This window comes from Lactuca serriola, chromosome 5 (assembly GCF_051521515.1).
Source record: "Lactuca serriola cultivar US96UC23 chromosome 5, Lser_US96UC23_V15, whole genome shotgun sequence".
Taxonomy (NCBI): Eukaryota; Viridiplantae; Streptophyta; class Magnoliopsida; order Asterales; family Asteraceae; genus Lactuca; species Lactuca serriola.
Genome location: NC_136412.1, coordinates 248,623,466 through 248,629,857, shown reverse-complemented (window position 1 = coordinate 248,629,857; position 6,392 = coordinate 248,623,466). Strand labels below are relative to the sequence as shown.

General features: G+C 37.7%; 1 non-coding gene across 1 annotated transcript; it reads left to right on the top strand.

Annotated features, from left to right (window-relative positions):
- Positions 1–3,424: 3,424 nt before the first annotated feature.
- Positions 3,425–3,528, top strand: LOC145055824 (U6 spliceosomal RNA). Its single transcript, XR_013685375.1, has one exon. It is a non-coding gene; the product is annotated as a U6 spliceosomal RNA (small nuclear RNA).
- Positions 3,529–6,392: the final 2,864 nt, after the last annotated feature.

Below are 6,392 nucleotides of genomic sequence, written 5' to 3'. Positions count from 1 at the left end.
ACATATGAAATGTTGGTGAGTTCATAAGCATGGTTGTTTTGAAAATGTTTGTATAGTTTATAAAACCCAGAAAATCCGATATTTTTTGAAAAAGACAATTGTTCATACCAAAGTGTGAAGATCCATCGGTTTATGCATGAATGATTTCAAAGCGTGTATAAATGAAAAGTTTTGCATTATAGTTATTGAAAAATACAAATGAATGGTGTTGATTTCCTCGAAAAATCCGATGTTTTCCGATAAAGAAAAATATAATTGTTTCAAATTGTTAAACCGTCACGACGAATGATTATGATTTTTCCCTGATTACTCGGATATTGTTAGATTTGTTTAATTGTGATTCATTATAACCATACATGATAATGACTAGTTCGTCTATCTTGGCATTCTAACGAACGCCGAAATTGATCTTAAGATTTTGTCACCCTAGACTGGCCAAGTCTAACTGTAGCGAACATCTGAGGTGTGGGGGAGTCACCCCCGTATAGATCTATACACAAACTCTCGCTCTCCCTCCAGGAGACTTTGATTATAACTACAGACTACAGACGACCCATAGAGGTGTCGTCCGCTATTACTCACTAAATCTAACATGAATTTGATTACCATTGATTAACGACTTGTATATGTTTACTGAATTGAAGGTAGGCCTAATAAACGAGGAGAAGAGGATTACAAGGTCCTACTAATCTCACGTATTATTTATGGCTATTAGGTATACGAAGGGCACGTTGGCCCATTTCGCATTTGATTTACTTAAACCTTACTAGCAATACTAATGGGCCACTAAGGCCCAATAACACTTAAAAGCCATTGAGGGTCCCTTAAATATGAATTTGGGTCATAGAAGGCCCAAAAACATTTATTATTATCCCTTGAGCCCAAAAATCATGTTAATGGGTCTCAAAAGCCCAACAAGCATAATTGGAACTTTCAAGCCCAAAGATTTGGATGTTTACTTGTTTTAGGTATAGTATAATTGTTGGAAAGTTTGATTGGGTAATTATTAATTTCGCACCAGAACGAGGCCGGTCGGTTATTTATAACGATGTTAGAAATTATATGTATTCCATCTTTCCATTTTCATGAATTGTAGTTTGGTATTTTTATTTTAACTCAAATATCTTAAAAATAAAATAATTGACTCAAAAATATAGGTTTGAACCCTTTCAGCCCTTCTTTAGTAAAATTGACAATTTTAGTCCTTTATACAAAAAAAGACATTTTAAGCCCTTAAACCATTTTCTTGACACTTTTGACCCATAGACTTGTTCAAGTGATATTTTTAGCTCAAAACTTATTCTTTGGCAGTTTCATCCCTTCCAAAAGAGTGTTCTTCGGTTAAAGCCCAAACTTTTTGCAACTTTTACAAATTTGGCCCAAAATCCAAAAAGTTTACAATTTTGGTCCTTGTTTGGAAAATACATCGTTTTAACCCCTGAATTAGTTTTATTCACCCCTTTTACCCCCTGTTTTGAGAATTTTATCATTTCAACACCTTGAAAGTTGTAATTTTCGCAAGTTTTGGCTCATTGGGCCGAAAAACCCAAAATTTGGCCCATTAAGCCATAAATTTCATTTCTAACCTTTAAAAGAGTATGATATTCATAAAAACACTTATTTTTACTGTTTTGACTCTTTTAATCCTTGAGAAAACCGTGAATAGCAATTTTTCAACCCAACTTTTGTTTGTTTGACAATTTTAGCCCAAAAGCGAGTTTTATGTTGCAATATGTATACTTAATCTTAGAGGGTAATTTTTTTCTTGACTTGTTTTAGTGTAATACATCTTAGATCATGTTTATCTTCCTCTTAGAGCCATAGATCTCAAATTTCTATTCTTTTTGTTACACATTTTCCACATAAACACATGAAATCACACATAACATACACATACACATACACATAGATCTACACATTTTACTTGTATTCTCCCCCATAAAACATATGAAAACCGAAAATAGAGGGGTATGAACTCACCTTTTCTTGTGGATCTCGGTTTTGAAGAAGAAATGAAAGAAGTTTGATGTTATTTTTGGCCCTAGCAAGCTTTCTTGGGTTGATTTCGAACTTAAGAAGCTTCTAAGGAGTAGATCATGAAAAGCTTACTTAGAATGAGTGATCTAACATGAAAATGAAGTTATACAACTTAAGTGTGGTAGGACTTACCAAGAATTGATGATTTTTTATGATGAAACTCTTCTTGAAGATGTGTAAATTCTCAAAAATTAGAGAGGAAATGTAGAGTGTTCTTGTGAGTGTTTGATAGAATTTGGAAGAGTGTGGGTGTGCGTGTGTGTGATGGTCTCGACCGAAATAAGAGGAGAGAAGGGAATAGAGAGATGAGTGCATGGGAACATGATATTGGTCTTGGATGTATGTTGGACCATGCTTGTTTGTTTGGTGTATAATAGGAAGGTGGCACATAAAAAGTCAGCCCTTATTATTTTTTTTGTTTTCCTCTTGGGCCGAGAAAGAGAGAGAAAAGAGATGGAGTAGGCCTTTAATGCTTGGTTCCAATAATAGGAGTCCCATTTTGATGGTTTTCGGCCCATTGGGCCCTTAGAGGTGTTTACGGCCCAAATCTAGCATAAAGGAATGGATTTGAGTCCATTAAAGCTAATGGGATTTGTTGTGGCCCAATAAGGCCTATTAAAGATAAACTAGTCCATCTTAGGCTTATAAGGCCCAAAAGGTTAAGTTTCACGGAAGTGGGTCTAATTAGAGCCCATATAAGAGTTCTAAGCCCAGAATAGTCAAATTGGGAGCTTATTGGTCCATTAGGCCCAATAAGGAAATCCTAGTCCATAATGGACTTAAATCGGGATTTCCAAGGTTTCCAATTCTTTGTTGACTATTTGAAGTGCTTGTATAGAGTGTTTGATGGGGATTTTGTTGTTATTGAATAAGCATCATACATGCTTCCACATTTTTGGTTCACAATTGTTATCCTTTTTGTTGTTACACAACATCAAAATTCCTAGTTGTGACACCTATGCTTGCATAAGGCGGGGAGTTGCCCAATACGTTGGGCGTACTCATGCATACGCATGGCGTACGTGAATCAGGGGTAAACCCTAATTTTTAGGGTGTGCACCCTATTTAATCTCATTAAGTCCTTCAAACCCCTAACCTTATCAACTTCCATTACTGGTCCACTAGGATATGTTATGCTAGTTGTCTTGGTGACTCTTGCATGGTATGTTGGGCTAGGCCCATTTGTATGCTGGGCTAGGCCCATTTGTATGTTGGGCTAGGCCCATGGATCAGGAAAGGATAGGTCCATTGTATGTTATGTAGGGTGTCAACTGTCTTTATGACTGTTTTATTATGAAATAATTTTGAATGTTTAAATAAAAGATAATTGGTGTTTTGATTGATTTAAAAATGAAATTTTTACCTCATAAATTTTGGGATGTTACAAGTTAGTATCAGGGACATCTGATAAAATTGAAACGGTATAGAGAAGATTAGCATTGACCTTGCACAAGGATGACATGCAAAAATCAAAAAATGGTATCAGAGCCAGGGCACGGGTCGATGTGTTCGATAGGGACGTCGAAACCTATAATGAGGGGTGAAGGCAGGCAGGTTAGCTGTGCCTGATCCCACATCGGTTGGGAATGAGAACTAGGCATTCCTTAAAAAGGGTGTGGATACCTTCTCTGTCACAACGCGTTTTAAAGTTGTGAGGGCAGCAAATCCCATAGTAACTCTGCAGTTAAGCGTGCTCGGGTGAGATCAATCCAGGGATGGGTGACCCTATGGGAAGTTTTCGTGCCGGGAGCCCAAAGTGGACAATATTGTGATATGTGCTAGAGGGGGATGTTACAATCTCCTGCTCAGAATTACCGAAAACAGTCCTCCAGGCCGTTCCTAATCGCCTCGACTCGTCGGTGGAGTGGGAGCCGATGGGGCACGTGAAATAAGTGAAGCTCAAAACAAGATATAGACATTACTTACGTGCTAACGACGTACTTCTGTCGTAGAGAAATTCAGTCACACATGATATTCCTCACCGGAATGCCACCCAGGGTCAAATATTTGGAAAATCGATATCGTCGATGTCCCACTCATGTTGTCAACGTAAACATCGTCGACGTAGGTAGCTCCTCATTCAGATTCCATTCCTTCATCTGGATCTAACTCACCGTCAACAATATGGTCAAAATCCTCACCATTCTGGAATCAAGAGGTATGTATATTGTCCATATGATAGGTTGATAACAAAATTATGCTCCTAACTTGAATTTAGATTATTTATTTTGTATCTAATTACAAATTTTCTTTAGTCGATCGATTGGCCATTGGAAAGAGAAAAATGGAGAGCGATATACTACCATGCAATTTTCGAGGATTTAAGGGAAACCGAAGAGAATGAAAACACACAAGGGTTTTGCATTAGTTTCATAGGGAAATAAGTGAACGGGTTAACTCGGACATTGGGGCAAGTGACACGGCTACACAATGTAACTGTTTGTTATCAAAGTCCACTAGATGGTAAGCTTAACCCACTTCAATTGCAGCTCCCTCCTAATAACCTCGCCTTCAAACGATACAAAGTTTTGGTTTTTATGAATTCTTTGAGTTTTTGTAACATCCCAAATCTATTAAGTAATTTTTTATTTGTAAGTCAATAAAAACCATTAATCATTCATTTCAAACCATCAATGTATGACAATGTGGAAAAATAGTTATCAGATTACAACCCTAAAATCATAAAATGTTGAACACTATTGGATGCGATGTGATCATGTCGGACCTTTCCCTTTCGAACCAGAAGTAACTGAAAAACATTTAAACATAAACCATAAGCACAAAGCTTAGTGAGTTCCCCAAAATATCACATGCCATACAAGCAACGAGCCTCACCTAATGAGTATAACGGGCATCACCCTAACTCGCATAATGGGCCTCGCCTAATGAGTATAATGAGTCTCGCCCTAACTCGCATAACGGGCCCCGCCCAATGAGTATAACATGCCTCACCTTAAATCGAATAACGGGACCCACCCAATGAGTATAACAGGCATCGCCCTAATTCGCATAATGGGCCCCACCCAACATACAAAACATGCAAGCATCACATAGACAACTGACATCCTACAAACATAATCCAGTAGGCCGACATTGGTGCCTTCGACCCATTGGTACAGTGAAGAGACTCACCTCAATCTGATGATAAAAAAATCATACACTCGAGCTGCTGCTACAATGGCTCCTCACACTGAACATATCCAAAACCAACACTAATTAATAATTAGGGTAATAACCCATAATCATTGGTCCTTTTTATATTCTCTCTCACTAGGGTAAAAGACCAATTTACCTTTCCCATACTGGATCCAACTAAACATGGCCTAAGGCCCAAAAATGGACCAAATAGACTTTTGGTAGTACGCCATGCGTACTCCTACATTACGCCATACATACTTGGTGTCCACAGAAAAGGCATATAGGGCCAACCTGTTACGCCATGCGTACACACAGGTTACACCCCATATAACCCGCTGTTGTCCAAAATCCCTTTTAAGCTCTTAATACATAGAGTCCAAATATCCAATTCACATATCTAAATCTTGGGAAGGTCTTAACTAATAAATTTGACAACTTTAAGCTTTTACATGGCTAAATAGAGCCCAAAACCAAACCCTAGGCTCATAACTTCACAAAATGACCAACAATTCATGCATGGGTCGAATATAACTCTCAAGATCCGATTTTTATGACTTATTAACCTTAGAAATGGCTAAAAAGATGCTTAAGGGTTAAGGAGTAGTTCATAATCACAAGAACCAAATCCATGGGACAGAAAACTCATAAGGATTCACCAACTAACAAGATGTAGCTAATGAACCATCAAGGTTGAAGCTTTTTACCTTCTAGAGAAGCTAGATGAACAATAAAATCTGGATTTACAAGAAATGGACTCCCAAGAGCTCCTCCAATGATCACCTTCTTCACAAAACACACAAAATATCACTCTAAAAGCTCAAGAACCTCACAAGGCGGCTAGGGTTTTGAAATGGTGCTTTGAGACAATGGGGGTTGGTGATGAGGAAGGCCTCAAGGACTTAAGGTAAGGACGAAAATGCAAACTTTTATATTTTAAGCCGAAATTGAAAAATACCCAGGAATACGAGTGTTGCAATTTTGGTTTAAATGATGCCCCTAACTTATTTTTTTGGCTTTATGGGGGCATAATGTGAGTTTCGTTTGGTCTAAATGGTCCCTGTCGCATGGTGTATCGGTTATTATAGGTTAAAATAGACTAAAATAATAGGTTGTAACCTACCTTATGCCCTTATAAAGTAACACAAATAATTTAGGGACTAAATGAACCAAACCTAAAAACTTCATAGGGGCATTTGTCTCATTTCCCTAATATAGAA